Source organism: Aythya fuligula, chromosome 1, assembly GCF_009819795.1.
Source record: "Aythya fuligula isolate bAytFul2 chromosome 1, bAytFul2.pri, whole genome shotgun sequence".
In the NCBI taxonomy this organism is placed as follows: Eukaryota; Metazoa; Chordata; class Aves; order Anseriformes; family Anatidae; genus Aythya; species Aythya fuligula.
Window position 1 is genome coordinate 75866742 of NC_045559.1, and position 12130 is coordinate 75878871.

At 43.0% G+C, this 12130-nt stretch overlaps 1 protein-coding gene across 2 annotated transcripts in view; it reads right to left on the reverse strand.

Moving 5' to 3' along the window:
- The window catches only part of RASSF8 (Ras association domain family member 8), an 85012-nt gene extending 73261 nt beyond the window's left edge, over positions 1 to 11751 (reverse strand). For both annotated transcript variants that reach the window (XM_032190977.1, XM_032190956.1), the window contains exon 1: positions 11685 to 11751. The gene's annotated coding sequence lies outside the window, so the exon portion shown is untranslated. The remainder of the gene's footprint in view (positions 1 to 11684) is intronic.
- Positions 11752 to 12130: the final 379 nt, after the last annotated feature.

The following is a 12130-nucleotide window of genomic DNA, read 5'->3' on the forward strand; positions in this document are numbered from 1 at the left end:
CTCGGCTCTGGTGAGGCCGCACCTCAACTACTGTGTTCAGTCTTGGGCCCCCCACTACAAGAAGGATATCCAGGTGCTCGAGAGAGTCCAGAGAAGGGTGATGAAGCTGGTGAGGGGTCTGGAGAACAAGTCTTACGAGGAGCGGCTGAGCTGGGGTTGTTCAGCCTGGAGAGGAGGCTCAGGGACAACCTTATCGCTCTCTACAGGTACCTTGAAGGAGGCTGTAGCGAGGTGGGGGTTGGTCTATTCTCCCATGTGCCTGCTGACAGGATGAGGGGGAATGGGCTAAAGTTGCACCAGGGGAGGTTTAGGTTGGATATTAGGAAGAACTTCTTTACTGAAAGGGTTGTTAGGCACTGGAATGGGCTGCCCAGGGAAGTGGTTGAGTCACCATCCCTGGAGGTCTTTAAAAGACATTTAGATGTAGAGCTTAGTGATATGGTTTAGTAGAGGACTTGTTAGTGTTAGGTCAGGGGTTGGACTCGATGATCTTGAGGTCTCTTCCAACCTAGATGATTCTGTATGCATCTCAGGCTGATAGAGTACAAAGTAAACAGACACACTGACAATGGGCCCAGCATAGCAAAACAGAACTGAGAGGTCTCCTTGCAAAACAGAATTCAAGAATTCAAAGGACACTGCAGTTTACTACTATATGGATTTTTAAAAACAAAAAGATAAACAGTAAAAGCTCGCAAATCAGTATTGTTGGTTCCTTACTTTGTGAAGTCTTTTGAAAATCTGTATTAATTCTCTCTCAGGAATAAAGCCACTGCAGGGAATCACATCACCAAAACCTTTTTTGAAAAGGGCTATAGTAATGCACCTAAAACAAACTACTCCCTAGATCTGCCTTTACTTCAATGTCTTACTTCATTATCAAGTTCTTCAAAAAGGACCCATATTGGGACTTAGAGCTATTTTTCTAATGCGTCTTTCTGAAGTGTCATATTTCAGATGACACCTCAACAATCACAGGATTGACTTTATTAAGACTGGTTGCAGAAGTCAGTAAGACATGGAACACGACACATAGCAAGACTACAATGCTGGACATACAGAAAGATTATTTTGAAATTCTGTTGGGCATAAGAACACAAAGCCTCAAAGAGTTCTGTATGTAAGATAACAGTGTTGACTGATCATTACAGATACCTGCTTTGTAGGGAAGGCTAAGGCATGAGGAGGAGGAAGAGATACTGTAAAAACTAGACAGGAGTGTCTAACATGCCCTGCCACATCTAAGTGCCCTCTCCCAGATTACACTTGACATACCTTGTTGATTCTAGCCCTTGCAGATTGTGTAAACTAACAATTCACCAGTACCTCTGAAACCAATTAACAAGCTTGTAATCTAAATACACTCTTCTAGTTGGCTGCAGCTATGTCAGAAGTGCTATTTAGGAGAGGAACCTTTTCTTTGACACCTGCTCCTTAAGAGGTCGTTCACAGAATGCTGTTGGTAAGTACACCATAAGAACATTAAGCTTTAGATCTTTCTTTGAACTCCTTGGCTACAGAGATGCTGCAGTTCAACTATGTGCACACAGTTATCACAGGCAAGGTGCTAGATAAGTCACATTAGCTTAATGTCTTGGACAGAAGTATCCTCCAACATTACTTGCCAGCCAAAGCGCATAGGCAGTTACTAACAGTTACTGTGGCTCACCTCCTAGGCGTCATCTTGTTCATCTATCATAACTTTACATCTGTGCATTTGAAACTCCAGAAGAGCACCCTGCTGTTAAGCATTTCAGAATACTGACAGAAGTAAGTGGTCATGTTGACATACAAGTTAATTAAGCACTTGTTTGCAGAGTAGGACTTTATTACAGTGACATCTTGCTGGGATCTCCCTGACTCAGGGTGAGACATACACATGTGAACTGCTGGTTTAAGGTCTAATTAGTCATCCAGTAGCTATACCAAACTTCTCTCTAATTTGCATGAGAAAAGTTGCTGAGTAGTGGTTAGATATCTAAAGGAGGTTCATTCTGTAATCTTGTACTAGGGCTTGCATTATGAATGACACATCCCAGATGACTCCCTCTTCAATATGAAGACCAACTCAGCAAGATTCTCATCTGCCCACAACCCTTCCAATCCCAGCAAGAAAAGCCTTGAAAGTACTGCTGTATATAACATCACACACCCAAGAGATTGAAATACCATCCATTGCTTCTAAGAAGTCTTTTTTTTCTTCTTCAAATGAGATCCCAGTTTCAGATGGCATCCAAAATTATGTTGGCTCCATTTCACAGATGTGCTTGGAAGCACATCTTTCCTCATAAGCCCCAGACTTGAAACAGAAGTCCTGTTGAGCCTGGGCCTCTAACAAGGGGCCATGGTCCATAGCTAGGAAAGCTATGGACCTAGCTAGTTAGCTAGGAAAGCACTCTGTATTCACAGAAACAGCCTGCCTGTGTTGCCCAGATTGAGCAACAATATGCACTTTTGAGAACTGGGGGTTGACGAGAAACATCCCAGCTTCCCAGCTTGCCAGACATTACCCACCTTTTTCATGTCAGAGAAGGTTTTACAGCAGGAACATTGGGAGGACACTTCAGCTCATGCAGCATGGTCTTCCCTCATTTCATTGTGTATTCCATTATAGCAGAACTGTCTTCTGCCTACCACATGCTTAATGTCCCCGGGAGAAAGAAATTGACTCTTAAAAACAGCAAAAAACATTGAATACTATGCTCATCCATACTAGTCATGATGAAAATGGAGATTAATTTGAAATTTTATCTTCCAAAGACAAGTATAGTTTGTCCTGAGATCATGACGGGTTATTAAAGTAAATCATAGTCAGGAAGTATACAGATATCGAATTATTATGCTTTTGCATAAAAGCTTAGGATGAAAAGTGCAGAGGCCACTACAAAATAGGGAAAAATATCTTTCACATGTATATTTAAATAAATCCAGTCGTCTTTGCTACTACCCACATAATTAAAGCAAATATGTTTTTAGAAAAGTTGAGGTAAATCATTTAAGTCTTTCAGAAGAGAAGACTTGTTTAGAGGTAACACTATTTCTCAAGCAATTAGAAAGTCTTAAGTCTGACAAAACTTCATTATAATTCCTTCTATCTATATTACACTTAAGCACATAAAAAAAACAAACAAACACACACCAATATAAGTCATTAGCATTTTCTACACAAAAAGAGTTTGAACTTGCATGCTCTTACTATAGCAGTGGTTTATGCTCCGAGTGAGAATTAGGGCTTCTATGACAAGTAACATGGGAATACTGTAATACGCAAGTATAACCACTGTGCTGACTTACCTCTGCTGAGGACAGATATTTTTGCAGTGACAAGTAATAGACATAGAATACATCCACCTGCCATAGGCATTTTTGTATTAGATTCAAGATTTAAAAAGTTAAGGAATTTGACTGCTGCACATCTGTAATGGTTGATGTTTCTAAGCAGCTCACTCCTGGAAAAATAATTAAAGGTGAAGAGTGAGAGGGTAAAGCAGCAGATAGGTGAAACTAAGCATCTTGTCAAGAAAGATTAGAGGTCAGTGAAGGACAATATGAGAGAGGGGAGCAATTCTGGAAAATTCCTGGCTTGAGTTTCCTATCAGGATAAGGCAGATTGCTGCCCAAAACAAACAATCTTCTGAGGGGCAGAGGGAATGAGTCCTGACAGGATGCCAGAATCACAAGCAGACAGGTGCTCAGTGTAAACTAAAACCAGCTCCAGGCTGGGGAAATGGCAAAGCAAGTGTCCCCCCACCCCTGGCCCCGAACAGCTGGGCAGTGGGGGAGTTAAAGGCATATCTCTGTCTGCAGCTGTGAGATTTGAAGAGAGCATTCCAGTATCTCTCCCTCCCTTCCAAAAGCAAATACTACACTGCTACCAAAAACACCTTTAAGGCTCATGAACAAGTATTTAGGAAGAGTCAAACAGAGGGAAGTAGCAGTGCTGTCAGACACACAGAGCACACAAACAGTCCATTCCAAATTAGAAGCGTTAACAGAAGGCTAGCAGGTGCCGTGGGAAATTGGCAATGCGGAGTTTAGGACAGCACATTTTAAAGAGGCACAATGCAAACTGTACATTGACCAGTGCAGACAAGGGGAGGCAATGTTCGGCTACAAAGACACCCATAATGGCCGATGCAGGAAGGGGACTATGCTGGGCCCGGGACTCAGCAGGCCTGCGCTGTGACTCCAGCTCTGCCAGTGCCATGCCGTGGGGGCAGCCCACTGGCTGCACGCTCCCACCATGAGAGGAGGACAGGGCTCATCTCTGGCCAGGCATTCAAGCAGGACCTGGCAATACAGGTCAGGATTTCATGCAAGGCCTCCTGTTACAGTAGTATTACTGTAACATCTCATTGCTGATGATTTGTTTTGCAGTGCCTCAGAACAGAAGACTGGCAAGCCCTGAGAAACTGAACACCCAGAAACTGTCTTGCTAAAAGTTTAAATAAATCAAAACATGCCACTTGAATACCTTATAAAGCATGGCTCTTAGCTTATGGTGAGAGCCCAGCTCCCTGTCACCTTGTCTAGGAAGAATGAGCCTCTTCCCTTTGCTCCTGATACAGAACATGACCCCTTGTGCACAGGGCTTCGGTTTATTGACAGCAGACACAACCTAGCCTTCCCTTATGGCCCTTCCCTCCTCTTAAAGGTATGCCCCCTTATCTTCTAGACTTGCCTGCAGAGACAGCAAGTTTCACTGCCTCATTAAAAAGCAAGGGGCAGATAATCAGCTTTTCCTACTGCAGGAAGCCTTGGGAAGAATATTATCTTGTGTTACAATGATGGACTGAGTTTTTTTGCACTAGATCACCCTTGCAGATATCTTGTATCTACTTGTATTAAAAGGCCTCTGAGAAAGTTCTTTGACAATCTCATGCAGCATAGTTTAATCCCATGGACTGCTGCTGTCTTTTATATTAAGTTGGTTGCTTTCTGGTCTGCTCTTGGGAAAGAAGGAAAGGTCACATACCACAGATAAGCTTTTCACATATCATTTCATTTTGTCACCCCCTCTCCCTAAGTCTTCCATTCTTGGAAGGCGCAAAGCCCAAACACTTTTATTTATGTTGTATCTCAGTTTGAAACAAAAGCAAAATTTAAAATATGAGTAATCAAGTAAGCTGGTAAACAAGCACAGGAACTGCAGTATAGCAACACTGGTAATAAGAAAATTACTTCTCTATTCAGACTATTTTGTAAATTCTTGTTAATTCAGTCATTTTCTGACAGATCTTGTTCACCGGAACAAGTCCTAATGAAAGATTTCACTAAGCTATTTCCCAGCTCCTTCAAAATCAATGTTCCCTTGTATGATAAATAGCCTTTGTTATCTCTTTGGAGTATCAGGTTACCAATTCCAATCCCATTAATAGCATGAAAGCACTGCACTGTATTCAATGACTGTTTGTTATTCCTGTTGCTCCTCTGTGCCAATTCCACTACTTGAAATACACAGCATCAAGCGTGCAGCTATTCATTAAAAGTTTCTGTCCTCACTCCCAATGACACCAGTGCAAAGGCTTTGATTGACCTGAAGCCTTGGATGAAACCCAAAGCAAGCATATACACCAGGGGAGCAATTCTGATGAGTGAGAACATGCTTAAAAGAGCCACACAATCACTTTCTGATGGGCATGGATAAGGGCATTCCATTACTGCCATATGTTTCTCTTAGCATGCCAATTATTCTAGGTAGTAGGGCTAAATTAATATTGCTAGCCATACAACCTCAAAGGTGCATTTAAGCTATTGGTACCTTGATTCCCAATATCGTCTTTTATACCTTATTAGTTCTGGCATCTTTATATTTTCTTCTTCAGAAAGAGTCTGACACGTGCAGACACCTCCTGAGTTCATTACTGGTTTTCTTTCCTTCGCATGTCACATAGAACCAGGAGAAGCAAGACAAGGATCAGAGATCTCACAGGCCTTCAAAAGACACTTACCAAGAGACCAGGCAAATTTAGTAAAGAACAGGGGGATTGGAAGTTTAAAAAAATGCTCTCCCCCCTATTGTCATTGATAATTGCTTTCTTTATCCCCACCCCCCACCCACACACACTTAACACCACACTAATCAGAATTAACATTAGCATTAGTCTAATGGAGAATAGCTATGAATTTGCTAAGTGCCAAGTTACATGCTATGGCTTTAAGCTTAGTATTAACAAAAACCACAAACTGACAATATCTACTTTTTCTAAAGGAACAAAGAATGCTTTGCTCTCGACTTCTGTAGGAGGCTGTCACAACCAGTATAAGCACAGCGGGAAGGAGGGAAAGGGGGATAAGCAAAAGCTGGCATGATTTGTTGAAGATTTCCAAACAGGCTAGTGACAAGAACAGACCCTCCAACTCCTGAAGCCACACTGTCTCCCCACTTTGGCACAGATGCAAAACATCTGGCTGCCCAGTGGAATTACAGACTTTCCTTATCCGTGCTCACAAAACTGCTGACTGACAATAAAATGCGAAGTTTCAAAAGGTTGCTCCGGAAACTCCAAATCCCCTTTGAACAACGGCTTAAAAACATTGTCAAACACTTCAGGAGTCAAAAAGTCTTCTAGCAAAAAGCTTTCCATTCAGTTGAAACAAAAGGAAGTTAGAGATCCTAAGATTAAAGGGAAACTCACAATAAAGCACCAACACTGCCACGCCATTTTAAAACTGGATGATCCAGAGACACAGCAAGGTGCATGCTGGAAATACATCATTGTGTACTGTTGCAGGAAGAGAAATGAGACAAGGTTACACCTAGTATAGCTTGCAAATGGAATAAATGAATTCAGACTACAACCCCAGCCCTCAAGCAAGGGCAGAAGCTGGATAGAAGTCAGTAACATTACACATTTTGAGAGGAAAAGGAATGGAAGTTTCTAGAAGAGGCGGTAAAGCATTAAAACACGACATCTCAAAATACCAACAACTGCCGACAACAGGAGAAAGAACTCTCTTCTCAGAAGCATGTCTCATCACAATACGAAGGCAGGAGTAATACTACAGCAGAAGACAACATCCAAGCTTGCCTTTAGAGCTGTACCATTTGTTTGTTGATGTAAGAACAAATACTAGAGCATCTCACAATTTTTCAAGGCTCAAGCATCTTCTTAGCGTACCTGCATGACCATATTCCATTCATAAAGGAACTTAAACCCTCTTAAATGAAAAACATATTACTGTTTCAACATTATTAGACCCAATCCTCAAAATTAATGTTAGTCCCACACCGAAAAATTTCGAGAACACTCAGAAGTTATCAGTAGTTCCTTACAGTCTCCCTGTTAAGATTCCCCTGATTTCCAGTATCTGGAACTATTGAAAACACACAGGGCACAATTTTAAGATTCATTGGCAACTATGAGTTGAGATCTATCTTACACAGTGGACTCAGACATAAGAACTTAAAGAAAAATGTAAATTATAATACTTGGAATTAGTAGCATACTCTTGTATCATAATATACGTACATGTACACAGTTTCCATTTTTGTTATTTTAAACTTTGTTACCAGGGGTTGAACTACAGAATATGTCCGAAACTCCAACTGATACATTACAATATAATTGACTCCAATATTAAGACAGGTGACTTTACTGCTAGTGTTTTGGAACTAGACTTAATTCAGCAATGTATTGTGTTCAGCTACCTTTGCAAGCAGTTGAGTGGTTTGTTAAATATCCCATATACTTTAGGAAAAAAAAATGCTAACAATATATTTATTCATTTGAATTATAGATCTGGTTTACTGCACATGAAAAGGAAACTACAGAAATGACCTTCTGTCCTCATTACCATTCTTCCCTTCTTGTGCTAAAAATAGCATAGAGAGTAAAAATAAATAAATCCTCAATAGCATTAGGAATTAGACAATGTCATGTTGAAAGATACCCTAAATGATGAGCCTTATCTGTTCTTGCTGGCTGGGATGGCAGGGGGCTCTTAGGGGGAAGGCAGCATTTAAGTGTTCTCTAGGTGGTCTCTTTGTAGCCAGCTCCATTTCCAGCTGTAATTGCTCATCGGCCCTAACTGGATGACTGAACACTCTGGAATAGCTCAACAAAGTATTTAAACAGATGGATGGTACAGGCCACTGGAACAAAACTCGTTTTTTCTCTGGCCATGGCTCTCTTTCAGCACATTCCTTTGAAGTCTGTGCCACCAAGGAATCAACAACAGCTGAGAAACATGTGTTATCATACAACATTGAGCACAGCAACAATATTGCACAGCAAGACACTTTTGTTCAATAACCCCAGACTATTACAATGCCTTTTGTTATTGGTAAACCCTTTTTCCAAGCACAAGAAAGTAAACAGATTCCTCCCGCCTGTAAGTAGTAACTCTAGGTAAAAAGGTGAATTAAGCACATTTCTGAAGAGCCTCCCTTCCAAAAACTTACAGCATGCATCTTCTCAATTCCTCTCAAACATAATCACCTATCTCCGTATTTATGTTACCACAAAGACAACCAGAAGCTTACAGAGATTGAGCAAGAGTAACAGCAGATGTGACAAGTCCTTATAAGCTATAGCTCAAATCCATTTTCCTTTCCCAGCAGGGTAAGGTCTCTGATCTCAACTTAGAGGGTAAAGAACCAGGGCGAGCAGAAGCACTGCGCAGCTTGGCATGCACAGGCAGTTCTGCCCTCTCCCCATATTTTCATCGGTACAGAGAGAGATGCCATACAATCCTCACAATAGTAAGAGTAAAAAACAATGTGAATATCCTTTCATTAGCCAGCAAAACTATTATTGTCAAAATGTGAAATCACCATACACTTTGCATGGGGTTTTAAAGGAAAAAAATAAATTAGTTATTTGTGGAACTGAATCTGTACCTAGACTAGCTGCCCACAGTGTGAGAGCAAGGAGCTAGCTACGTGCATAGGCAAGAGGACAGCAAGTTATAACCTACAGCTGATGAAGCTGCGTAACAGCAAGCTTCTACAGAATCAAGTCTCTCATTCAGAGCAGAGAGAACTACTTGCAACAGGATAGAGCCTTGTATTTACACAGCATACAAATATCAAATGCTACAGGAAGGCGAGCACTGAGATTATAGTATGTCCTGTTATGTTGTAGAGTCACATCTCCTGGCTTGAGAAAGTTAAAAGAAAAATCTAACATTTCAAACAAGCCCTAGAAAACCACACAGCATTTACATTTAATTTCTAGATAGAGATCTTAAAGACTTAAGAACCCAAGCAGAGACCTAAAATTAGAAAGCAAACAGAAAACCCCACATGCACTAAGCCAATCTCATAATTACAGAGTTTTTTTTTAAAAAAAAAAAGCCAAAAAATGCATGCATTGCACTGAGTGGGGTGCCCAGCCCCCATGAGATAATCCTCTACCCTGCAATTAAATCTCATGGGTTTTCTTTCTGCAGAGCAGTAACTATCAAATTCACACACTGATTAGGTACCATGGATGAAGCATGCACTGATATTCTCGAAGTTATACAGGGGTTAAAAGAAAACACTCTCAAAACTTTTACAGCAATGCAAAGTCTTGTGCACTGTCACTCAAAATGAATGCTGATTATCAAGAGTTCTGCTTTACAAGTTCCTAAGAGCAAATATTAGCACAAGAGTAACTATCACCTGACTAGCATTCAAAATACTACCACTAAACAGCAATACATTTGCACATAATTATTCTTAAAATCATGCGTAAGAGTACTTAATAGACATCCCATAAATCTCCATACCCTATGAGGTGCAGGTAGGAAGACAGCTTAGATAAAGGGCATACTGCCATTCGATGGCAGAAGCAGGAACAGGACCCATGATCCTTAGCTCTCTGCACTGAACTTGAGCAGCTCCATCTCCTGCTTTCCAGCTAATGCGTTCCTCTCCAAAGCTTCTCTCAAAAGGGTTTAAAAAGTAATGCTAATCATCTCAATTTGTCTCTTTGGAATTATTGGTGGTGTTTCCAGACACAGTCCATGGTACAGTTTTAAGAGACAAACTTCTTGTTAACATTACTTGCTAGTTTTCCCCCCCTCCCATCTATTTTCCCCGATCCCAAAGATTTTAATCTTTTTCTTTCCTAGATGAAAATAAACAACCATAGTCAAATTCTGTTATGTTTGTGGTGGTGGGAAGGATGGAGAGGCTATCTTAGCTCTTACTGTTGGTCAGTTGGTCCTAAAGAGCATGCAGCTGAACACTACAAATGACAAGCAGTTATTTCTATTCCCTCACAGCAAAAAAAAATAACCACTGAATTTGCAATGAATTGCTAAGACACAAGAGGAAATACTTCTTGTTTAACATCCAGCCTATTTTTATATTAGATATTAAAGTTCAATATGAAATTGTATTTCCTCCCGTCCTTAGAGAAGGGGGGAAGGGGGTGTTGGACTTACTTTGCAATTTAACCTTGTGGTCTTTAGGAATGACATCTATCAGGGGAGGTAACAACACAACCCAGGACTACACTCCTTCAATTCTGACCTAAGGAGTTCACATTATTGGTAAACTCTATTCTTCTACCATCATGCTTTGCTTTTACAGCACAACACAATCACAACACTACCCAGCACAATTAACTGAGAGCACCAAAGCCCTTAAACAGGTGTCAAGCAACTGATTGACTTACTCTGCACAACACATCCTTCATCTGAATGCGTGACGCTGACTGGAGATGAGACAGAAGCTTGTGAAATCCAAGCCAGACTTCAAAAGCCACACCACAGAGCTTTCTGTCATGGGTGTAGGTAGTTCCCAACTATTCTGCTAATGGGGCAAGCTCTGACACAACTGCAATTTTCAGATGTAAAGCATGACAGGTGTCATTCCAGAGGGGACACAGAAATCCATAACCTTCCCCCCTTCGGATTCTCCCCAGCAACAAAGCCCACAAGCCACAGACCCACACCCTGCTTCACTGGCACGTGAAACCTGCACCCCACCGACAGGCGCGCAGCTTGGCATACGCCGAGCTACTACAACAGCCCCAAACAGCCCCAGGACCAGACCTCCGCACCAGTGCTGCAGGGCAGCACGAACCAAGGACCAGAGCCCACTGCCATGCCCTGTGGAGCTGCTGCCTCCTGACCGTCCCGCTGCTGAAGCTCTTCTCATCAGTGCTCTCCCCTCCACCCAAAAATAAATAAATAAATAAATAAATAAATAAATAAATAAATAAATAAATAAATAAATAAACCTCATGCATTCCCTGCTGGCAAAACAGCTTTTCTTTTCTTTTGATTTTTTTCTCAGTGGGGGAGAGAAAGGGGAAAGGAAGGGTTGGGACAGGAATAAAGGAGATTAATCATGAAACAAACCGGCACTGTCTGCATAGAAGGGGGGAGGGAGGGGGCACCAAAACCAAACAGTCCACGTTGCAAAAAAAAAAAAAAAAAAAAAAAAAAAAAAAAAAAACAGAAAGAGGAGAAATTATCCCGCTGGGGACAGAGAGCGAGGAGGATGAGAAGTCCTGCGAACGCTTCCCCGAGCACGAAGAGCTGCCCAACTCCGCTCGCAAGGGCGCCGCGCAGCACCCTCGACGGAGGGAAGGACGGAGACCAAACGCCGGGCAGGGAACGGGAAGGGAAAAGCGCGGGGGCAGGAAGAGCCAGGCGGGCGTGAGGGGGAAAGAGAGGGGGGAAGGAGGAAAACAGAGCCGAGGGCAGCCGGGGAGAGGGCAGCCAGCGCTCCCCCGCCGCGCACTCACCGCTCCGCCGCCGGACGCCCGTCCCGCGGCGGCTCCGGGCAGCGCCAACGGCACCAACGGCCGCGGCCCCGCCTCTGCCCCGCGGGGAAACGGGGCGGGGGGACCGGGGGCTCGGCTCGGCTCCGCCCGGCCCCGCCGAGGCCGGCTGCGGGGGGGGGCGTGCGCGGCCGCCCCCGCCTCCTTCCTGCCTCTGCCCCGCTCCCCTTCAGCGGGGGAGCCATGTAACGGAACTGGGACGCCAGCGCGGCATTGTGGGAGCTCTTAAAGCCGCAGCCGCACGCCCACCGCCGGCCCTGAGGCACCGGGGACGGGACGGGAACGAGCGGCGGGGCCACGGGTTGGAAATAAGCGACTGAAACGTGGAAAGCCGGCAGTCACTGTTCGCTATTGTTTCCTGCGTTGGGCTTTTGATGATGGAAAATTCCCTGAGGGGAGGAAAAAAAAAA